Source organism: Rutidosis leptorrhynchoides, chromosome 11 (genome assembly GCF_046630445.1).
Source record: "Rutidosis leptorrhynchoides isolate AG116_Rl617_1_P2 chromosome 11, CSIRO_AGI_Rlap_v1, whole genome shotgun sequence".
NCBI classification, from domain to species: domain Eukaryota; kingdom Viridiplantae; phylum Streptophyta; class Magnoliopsida; order Asterales; family Asteraceae; genus Rutidosis; species Rutidosis leptorrhynchoides.
The window spans coordinates 217,048,668-217,060,094 of NC_092343.1; positions in this window are offsets into that span (position 1 = coordinate 217,048,668).

Below are 11,427 nucleotides of genomic sequence, written 5' to 3' on the forward strand. Positions count from 1 at the left end.
TATGTTGAGTCAAAATAGGTTCTTAACCCGTAGCGTAAAATTGCATTTGGGTTCCCTGCATTTAATGCTTTAAAGAAAATACGGCGTAACTTACGGTCTCCCCAATGTGATATACCCCACCTATCAAAGGAAAACCTTTTATAAACTAAGGCATTTCTGGAAAGTCTTTCAAATGTTTGACAAGTTAATTTCGCCATAACTAAATGTGCTGATGAATCCTGACCGACTCTAGATAAGATTTTCTCAATCATATCCTCTGGTAGGTCTTCTAAAATATTCGGTTGTCTACCCTTAACGTCCATTTTGTTTTTATACTGTAAAATAGACAAGGATTAGATTCGTAAAAGATAATTAACAAACAATACAAACAATTTTTACATAGAACATAAAAATACAAGCACACTACAATACATATAATACACAACATGATTATAACCCTCTAATCCGAATCACTGGTTTCATCTTCTTCGGACTTGGTTTGTTTTCCTAATTTTCTAGGGATATAAGGTGTTCCTCTAATACGAGCCGTCGTTTTCCACAATGGCTTAGAAAAACTTGGTGGTTTAGAGGTTCTCGTGTTATTGTTACATTTTAGGAAATACGGACATTGTCGGTACATATAAAGTTCATCGGGGTTGGTATCAGGTTTCTCTATTTTTATACCTTTTCCCTTATTATTTTCTTTTGCTTTATTAAATTAGGTCGAGGTAATTTCTATAACATCATCGGAATCCTCATCGGGATCCGATTCATCGGAAAATTGGTAATCTTCCCAATATTTTGCTTCCTTGGCGGAAACATCATTGACCATTTTTGACTTTGGTCCGTTGGTTGAGGATTTTCTTTTATTTAATCGATTTACTATTGGTATCAATATTTCTTCCTCCGGTTCCTCCTCTTCCGGTTCCTCCTCTTCCGGTTCTTCTTCGGGAATTTGTGAATCTTCTCAAAGTATATTCGACTCTTCACTATTATTAGGTGAGTCGATGGGATTTGTACTAGAGGTAGACATATATCACACAATATCAAACACGTTAAGAGATTAATATATCACATAATATTTACATGTTAATAATATATAGTTTCCAACAAAAAATGTTAAGCAATCGTTTTTGAAGAAAAACAAGCTAAAAGTCCAAACTCACTAATGCATCCTAACAAACTCGGTAAGACACACTAATGCAAAAATTCTGGTTCTCTAAGACCAACGCTCGGATACCAACTAAAATGTCCCGTTCATATTGATTATAAACGTTCCATATTAATGGATTTCGTTGCGAGGTTTTGACCTCTATATGAGACGTTTTTCAAAGACTACATTCGTTTTTAAAACAAACCATAACTTTTATTTTATCGACAAGGTTAAAAAGTCACCAACTAGATTATCCAGAAGTGATAATCTAAAATATCACACTCACACACTACCAATACATATTGGTTTACAATATTAATATGTTAGAACAAAGTAAATCTCGAATGCAGTTTTAAACAATATTATACAAGCATGCTGTCACCAAATCTTGTCCATATTTTAGCATGCAACAGCGGAAGCTCTTAATAATCACCTGAGAATAAACATGTTTTAAACGTAAACAAAAATGTTGGTGAGTTATAGGTTTAACCTATATATTTATCAAATCGAAATAATAGACCACAAGATTTCATATTTCAATATACATCCCATACATAGAGATAAAAATTATTTATATGGTGAACACCTGGTAATCGACCTTAACAAGATACATATAGAATATCCCCTATCATTTCGGGACTCCCTTTGGACATGATGAATTCTAAGTACTAAAGCATCCGGTACTTTGGATGGGGCTCGTTGGGCCCAATAGATCTATCTTTAGGATTCACGTCAATTAGGGTGTCTGTTTCCTAATTTTTAGATTACCAGACTAAAAAGGAGCATATTCGGTTTAATAATCCATCCATAGAATGTAGTTTCATCTACTTGTGTCTATTTTGTAAAACATTTATAAAACTGCATGTATTCTCATCCCAAAATATTAGATTTTAAAAGTGAGACTATAACTCACATTCACAGATTTTTACTTCGTCGGGAAGTAAGACTTGGCTACTGGTCGATTCACGAACCTATAACAAATATGTACATATATATCAAAGTTTATTCAAAATATATTTACAACATTTTTAATACGTTTTGCTATTTAAGTTTATTAAGTCAGCTGTCCTCGTTAGTAACCTACAACTAGTTGTCCACAGTTAGATGTACAGAAAATAAAGCAATATATATTATCTCGAATCAATCCATGACCTCGTGTATACAAGCCTCAGGCTAGATCACAACTCCAAGTATATATAATATGTTGGAATCAACCTCAACCCTGTATAGCTAAATCCAACATTACTGCATATAGAGTGTCTATGGTTGTTCCGAAATATATATATAGATGGATCGATATGATATGTCAAAACATTGTATTCGTGTCTATGGTATCTCAAGATTACATAATATATTAGAATACATGTATAATACAATATAAGTTAGCTAGGATATTATTAATATAGATTTGTTACCAATTTTCACGTAGGTACAACAAGAAAAATTATCCAATCTTGTTTTACCCATAACTTCTTCGTTTTAAATCCATTTTGAGTGATTCAAGTTTCTATGGTTTCATACTGAACTTAAGTTTATGAATCTAAATAGAAAAACTATAAGTTTATTGTCAGAAATACAGGTTACAAGTCATTTTTGTAAAGGTAGTCATTTAAGTCGAAAGAACGACGTTTAGATGACCATTTTGGAAAACATACTTCCACTTTGAGTTTAACCATAATTTTTGGATATAGTTTCATGTTCATAATAAAAATCATTTTCCCAGAAGAATAGATTTTAAATCAAAGTTTATCATAGTTTTTAATTATCCAAACCAAAACAGCCCCCGGTTTTACTACGACGGCGTATATCCGCTTTTATGGTGTTCTTCGTGTTTCCAAGTTTTAAATAATTAAGTTAGCATATCATATAGATATATAACATGTGTCTAGTTAATTTTAAAAGTTAAGTTAGAAGGATTAACTTTGTTTGCGAACAAGTTTAGAATATACTAAACTATGTTCTAGTGATTACAAGTTTAAATCTTCGAATAAGATAGTTATATAAATATGAATCGAATGATGTTATGAACATCATTACTACTTCAAGTTTAGTAGGTAAACCTACTAGAAGTGACAAGAAATGTTCTAGCTTCAAAGAATCTTGGATGGCTTGAAAGTTCTTGAAGTAGGATCATGACACAAAAACAAGTTCAAGTAAGATTTTTACTCGAATTAAGATAGTTTATAGTTATAGAAATCGAATCAAAGTTTGAATATGAATATTACCTTGAATAAGAAGATAACCTACTATAAATAACAAAGGTTTATTGATCTTAGATGATTACTTGGAATAGATTAGAAAGCTTGGAAGTAAACTAGTAAACTTGAAAGGATTTTTGAAGTGTTCTTGAAGTGTTCTTCCTATGATGATTATAGCTTGATTCTTGAAGTAATTTTTGATGAAGATGATTATTAGTTTATTAGTTTACTGGAAAAATTCGTTCATAAGTGTGTGTAGGTGTTGAGAGAGAGGTAGAAAGAGAATTGGAAGTGAAATGGATTGATTGGTGAGTGGTGAATGATGAGTGGTGAGTGGGGTTAAAAGGAGTTCTAGTTAGTTGACTAGTTCATGGTAGAAGTTAAATTTGATTATTCATGTATGACATAATCAAGAGTAGAATCCCATGCTAGTTCCTATTGGTATATACTCATAGTAAGTACGTATAGAAGCTGTGTATAATACGGATACGAATACTGAATGACTACGAGTAGAATTGTTGATGAAAATGAATGAGGATGTAATTGTAAGCATTTTTGTTAAGTAGAAGTACTTTGATAAGTGTCTTGAAGTCTTTCAAAAGTGTATGAATACATATTAAAACACTACATGTATATACATTTTAACTGAGTCGTTAAGTCATTGTTAGTCGTTACATGTAAGTGTTGTTTTGAAACCTTTAGGTTAACGATCTTGTTAAATGTTGTTAACCCATTGATTATTATATCTAAAGAGATGTTAAATTATTACATTATCATGATATTATGATATATTAGTATATCTTAGTATGATATATTTACAGTTAAATTTTATTACAACGATAGTCGTTACATATATGTCTCGTTTCGAAATCATTAAGTTAGTAGTCTTGTTTTTACATATGTAGTTCATTGTTAATACACTTAATTACATGTTTACTTATCATTTATCATGATTAACATAGTGTATCAATATCTTAATATGATTCATATGTATTTAGTAAGACGTTGTTATAACGATAATCGTTATATATATCGATTTCGAGTTTCTTAACTCAATAGTCTCATTTTTATGTATATAACTCATTGTTAAAATACCTAATGAGATACTTACTTATCATAATATCATGTTAACTATATATATAACTATATATATGTCATCATATAGTTTTTACAAGTTTTAACGTTCGTGAATCACCGGTCAACTTGGGTGGTCAATTGTCTATATAAAACCAATTTCAATTAATCAAGTCTTAACAAGTTTGATTGCTTAACATGTTGGAAACACTTAATCATGTAAATATCAATTTCATTTAATATATATAAACATGGAAAAGTTCAGGTCACTACAGAGTTGGCAATGTGAATCTTGAGAAAACTGGATTCACTAGTATTTATAAGCGAATTAACTTTGCAACGGTTCACTTTAATGGATAGCAAGTGCATAAAATGCTTCGGGAAACTATACAGCCGTTGTTTTGCTGCAAAGTTTAACGGTCATTTGACTATTACGTAAAAATGCTTACCAAATAATTAATATTTTGCGGATCGATTGAGAAGAGCATTTTAAACTACATTTTTAGAGTTTATTATGTTATATTTTCTGCATAAATATAACACAATAAACTGGGGGGACTTGATCATATATATAGGCATATATATGTATATTTTAAGTGTAAAAGGCAACTCAAGTGCAAAATAAAACAGAACTGCAGAAGTTAACAAGCAATTATGCGCGGTGTTTAAACTCTGCGGAATCATGCGCAAAGAATATATGCGAAAGTATCCCGCACAATTACTGCGGGTATGTCGGTGCTGCGCGGTTGTTAGCTCCGCGGAAATCCGAAGCCTATAAATAGGGAGCTTGGCCTCTCATTTTAGGTTGTTGATTCTGTGCAATTGCCAAGGTTTTTATGGTTCGCTTGCGAATACGCCCAAGCCTTAATCATAATCAAACCAAGGTAATGCGATCAAGACTGGGACATGGTGATTGATCACTTGAATCTAAGTGAAAGACGATCATAAGGTCCCAAAGACATTATCAACACCACCATCCGCCCCTCATTGCACTCAACTCCTAAATTAGATTTAAGCATCTAATTTATGATTGATCAATTAACCCCACATAACAACTGAAACAATCATGTAATCATGTAATCGCATTATTACAATAAATAAAATACCCGGAACGACCTGAAAAAAGACCTAGAGAAAAAAATCTGTTACCAAAATGATTTCATCTCAATCGATTTATGTAATCCAGATCTGAACTAAAAAAAGCGAGCTGAAAAGGATTTATGAAAAGGATTTATTGAAAGTGAAAATTTTCATAGACGATTGGGTTCTTTAGGGTTTTTTTTATTTGGAGGAAGAACGATAATGAAAGTTGAGAGAGAAGGAAGGATGAATATTATTTATGGATACGCATTATATATGCTTTTTTTGTTTAATTTTTTAAATGTAATTAATTAGTGTTAATGACATCATCAAGATGTCTCACATTTTTTCTATTTTTATTCATTTTTTTAAGCTTTGAAAATAGTTATTTATGATATCATCATTTTAGTATTTTAATATTAACTATATATATATATATATATATATATATATATATATATATATTAGATGTTGAAAAATATTGGAAATGAGTATCATACATAACATCAAATGTTGTGACCAATCTTATTTAAATGGGATGTAATGTGAAAACGCAAGTTCTTAGATATTATTATACGTATATTAAATGTGTTGAGCTTTTTACAATTCACCATGACACACGTGTAAATACCTATAATTTTTAGGGTATTTTGGTAAATCGGGTTTTTTAAACTTTTTTTTATTATATTTTACAAATTATTTTTACACTTTTTTTTTTCTTCCTTTTTCATTCATTTAATTTTTAAAAGTTTAATTTACCAACCGTTAACCTATTTTTAAACGTTAAATTTACTGACCGTTAACTTTTTTTAAACGTTAAATAAGCCGATCGTTAACTAACTAAACCCACACAGCGTAGTTATTTTTTACAACCTTTTTTTTAACTTCCTTTTCCCCTTCCTTTTTCATTTCTTTAATTTTTAAACCTTTATGTAACCAACCGTTAACTGTGTTTTTTAAACGTTCATCAAACCGACTACTCCACAGCGAAGCGTGAGCGTTTTATCATCGTTATGTCAATTAATCAAACCGACTACTCCACAGCGAAGCGTGAGCGTTTTATCATCGTTATGTCAATTAAGGGTTTATATATATGTAATGATCACCCCTTTAGTTCGTATTTGAAAAAAATACATTTAATACAAAATAAGTGATCACAACAAAATCGGGACTGGCAAGGATCTTGAATATTGCTGGTGACGAGAATGATAATGACAAATATAATTATTTGAGATGGGTTTTGAGGGATAAATGGTCGGCACCGTCAAGAGATATATGACTGATAGGAGTCTTCGGGAAGAACTAGTTGTCGGGAAGAAACACACTTAAATAATCTAGGTTGTTTTCACACATAAGCCTTTTAACCTGGACAAGTCATGTCTGCTACCTTGCAGCCATCACACGTGTCCCGAAATATCTTGACAGTGGTACATGAGGGAGATTCTTTGTGCCACGTCAGGCAACATTTTCGAAAAGTTTGTTATCCTCACAGATGGCACATTAGCCATCCCAATAACTAACTTTTCCGCCTATAAATAGACTCCTTGGGCTATTCAAATGCAACACACTATCCCTGTAAACTTACGCTGCAAGATTATAATCTCAGCTACAAGCTTACTCACCTCCGATTAAATTTTGATCATCATCGGAGTTCAATCACCTTAGATATTAATTACTCGATCCTATCGAGTAGATTAATTCGATTGATTATTTTACACCCTCGCGAACTCTCAAATTCTGATCGGGTTTGCACGAATGTCGGAGATAAAACAATCGATCAATTCATTTTCCTCCCAAACGTAGCACTTAAATATGTTTTAGATGAAATAGATTTAATCATATGCTGCCATCTTATTTTCCGAACTGTTACAAAGCCTTACGCATTGAAATAGAAGAAGAATCAATGGCTAAAGAAAAGGCAAGATGCCCTGATGAATTAGACATATTCATGATTCATCCTTAGAAGGCTCAGCAAAGATGAAAGGCGGAGGTATTAGCATCGTATTAGCGTCTTGGATGCAAGAGCCTATAATTTTTCCTTCGTTATTCAACACTGATCCATCAAATAAACCTGTGGTAATCGAGGCACATATTTTGAATTTCCAAGTGGCAAGGAACTATACCGATACAGGAGTTGGAACAGAATCTTTGAACATTGTTTTAAGCAATTACAGATGGAAATAAAAAAATTAATGAAAGCTGCAACAACACCCTTGATAGGATTTACAAGTGAAACTACGTGGCGTATTGATATTGCTCAACTCGGACACTTTTTCTTTCACAATATCAAATGGTTTTCCCTCAATTTTGTACATTATTTGAAGATTTATTGATGATTAATGATAGAAGATTATGCCTTTGGTATCGTGAGGTCATTTGTGGTATTTCAGGTGATTTATGTGTGTTTTAGAGCTCAAATATCTGCATGGTAGGTTCGCTTAGAATTGAGCATCAAAATAAAAGTTCAAGACAATTTCCAGACCAAAATCATATCTTAAAGCTTTAGGATCGCGAGGTTTTGAGTCCCAATTGCGAAGTACACATCGAACACTTTTCCAGTCGCGTAAACAAGCAAAATCGAACGAGAAAGCCCAGTTTCCTGGGCTCCGCAATCACGAAACACAAAGGTGTAGAATCTTGCGATCGCGAGATTCATGCTGACGAAACATTTTTGTTTAAATTCGTTATTAGGTCATTTGTGAGTGGATCTTGGTGTAACCGTTTTTGAGAGCTTCAAGGAACAAGAATAAAGAGATTTTAGGGGAATTTCAAGGTCACCAATCTCATCCAATCATCCCATTAACGCGTTGCAATCTTATAATCATTGAAGGATCATCCCTAATCTTGGTTAATTCTCATCTTCAAATAATGATTTCTCCATTGATTATGTGTTTATCTTTTATTATGATTATAGGCTTATTTCATTATGTTCATCTAGACTAAATAATTTTTTGGATATAATTTTGATGATTATTTATATAATGTTTGATAATTGTAAGCTTGAACACTTAAATTCTTGTTGATACTTATTGTTTGAGTACTTGATGATTGTGATTGTCTGGTAGAAAGAGATTTTATTAGAGTCTGTTACAATTTTTCATAAAGTTCTAAGCTTTGATTGATTGATTACCGTAGTTATCTAATTTAGTGACATTTATCGGAGTCTGCCATATTTAGTTAATTGATTAATTTTTTAGACACTTGTGCATTGACTGAAGACAGTATTGAATTACATTAATTGATTAGTTGATACAACGGTTGATTATATACAGCAAGAGTTGGCACAATTGTTGATTAAAATGAACACTGGATCACAGTTCAGGTCTAATAGTCAGTCAATTTGATTAACCACATTCTAGAGATCTTAGGCTAAGGGGAATTCCATTTAGTGTAATCTAGTTTGCAGAGTTTGTTCAGGTGAATTTCTGGTAGTTAATTTGCAAATGTTTAATAATTGATCAGAGCTTAATTTAGAAACATCCAACACCAGCGAAGAAAGTCTAGGTGAACATATTTTCAATCATTTGAATTTGAATTTATCTTTATTAAATTTTATTGATAATGTTTTATTGAATTTTTACCTTTTGCTATACTACTACACGATCGGGTACACTGCCCATGAGTGTGTTTAAATCTAATTTCCCGTATTTTCCTACTATATATTATAGAAGCGATTTTACACATAACATATTGGATGTATAACTTTGGAGTGGTGTTAGGAAGAATGCTACTTCAGAGATCAATTGATATCGAATTTTCTTTAATAAGAGCAAAGTTAAGATATAATGTCGTATTAAAAAGGACTGCAATGCAGATGTTTGGTGCCATAACGTCAACTGTTCATGGTATGATGAAATCCTTGACACTGGCTGGAATAGTGACACTCATTGTCCAGGAATTTGAAACGATAGAGTCTCTACATGTATTCAAAACTGAAGTACCTATAGAAATAGGACAGGATGGCACAATATCTTTAAACGCAAAGTATCCGAACAAAAAATACTTATAAAAAAAAATAAGCAAATCAGCTAAGGAGGATCTATGTTGTTTGCTCGTTTTAAATATAGATATATTTGCATGGGAGGCATCAGATATGAAGGGGGTGCCTACAGTGATAGCGCGGCATAGTTTAAATGTAAATCCAAGTATAACACCGGTAAGGCAGAAGAAGAGAGGAATGACAATGGATAGAAGTCAATTTTTGGACAAAGAAGTGGAGAAATTGGTGAAAGTGGGGATAATGAGAAAAGCAATATATCACACATGGGTGGCAAAAGAAACCAGATAGCTCATGGCAAGATACAAATATAAATGATTTCTAGATGCTTATAAGGGATATCATCATATTTGAATGGCATAAGCGGATGAAGAGGAAACTGCTTTCCCAAAAAAAAAAAAACATGGGGATATTTTGTTATATGAAGATGTCATTTGGATTAAAGAATGTTGGGGCCACTTATCATAGGGTGATTGATGAAGCATTTAAAGAGCAGGTAGAGAGAAATGTAGAAGCCTATGTTGATGACATTGTTATAAAAAGTAAAATGGAGGAGCACATGATAGTGGACATAAGTGAAACATTTGGTTTTCTTAGAAAAATCAATATGAAGTTGATTTCGTGCAAATGTTCCTTCGAAATGGAGGATGGAAAATTTGTGGGTTATGTAGTAATGGTAAAAGGAATAAAGAAAAGTCAACAGAAAATTCAAGCAGTAGAGAGCATGACATCTTTGAAAAGTAAGAAAGAAGTAAAAAGTTTGAATGGAAAACTTGCTGCATTAACGAGGTTTTTGTCAAAGGCGGCAGAAAGATCTTTGCCATTTTTTCATACTTTAAAGGGATGTCTTATAAGAAAGATTTATGTCTGAAAGAAGAAGCAGAGCCGGCCTTTCAGGACATGTAAAGGTTCTTAAAAGAATTACCATCGTTGACGGCACCGATTGTCGGGGAGACTTTAACGTTATATCTAGCTGCTTCCAGGGAAGATATTGTAGTGGCTCGAACTTTTCCATGATTATATATATTAAATGAAAACTATATTTGCATGATTAAATATTTCCAACATGTTAAGCAATCAAACTTGTTAAGACTTGATTATTTGAAATGAGTTTCATGTAGACAATTGACCACCCGAGTTGACCGGTGATTCACGAACGATAAAACTTGTAAAAACTATATGATGATATATACATGGATATATATATATAGTTAACATGATATTATGATAAGTAAGTATCTCACTAGGTATATTAACAATGAGTTATATACATAAAAAATGAGATTACTAAGTTAAGAAACTCGAAACGATATATATAACGATTATCGTTATAACAACGCCATACTAAATACATATGTATCATATTAAGGTATTGTTACACTATATTTAACATGATAAAATGATAATTATATATATCATTATGTATGTTAACAATGAACTACATATGTAAAACAAGACTACTAACTTAAGAATTTCGAAACGAGGCATATATGTAACGATTATCGTTGTAACGAAATTTTAATGTATATATCATATTAAGATATGTTCATACATCATAATATCATGATAATGTAATAATTTAATATCTCATTAGATATAATAAACAATGGGTTAACTACATTAAATGAGATCGTTAACTTAAAGGTTTCAAAACAACACTTACATGTAACGACTAACGATGACTTAACGACTCAGTTAAAATGTATATACATGTAGTATTTTAAGATATATTCATACACTTTTGAAAGACTTCAAGACACATATCAAAGTACTTCTACTTATCAAAAATGCTTATAACTGCATTCTCATCCATTTTCATCAACAATTCTACTCGTATACACCCTTATTTGTACTCGTACAATACACAGCTTCTAGATGTATTTACTAGTAGTATATACACTCCAATGATCAGCTCTTAGCAGCCCTTGTGAGTCACTAAGACATGT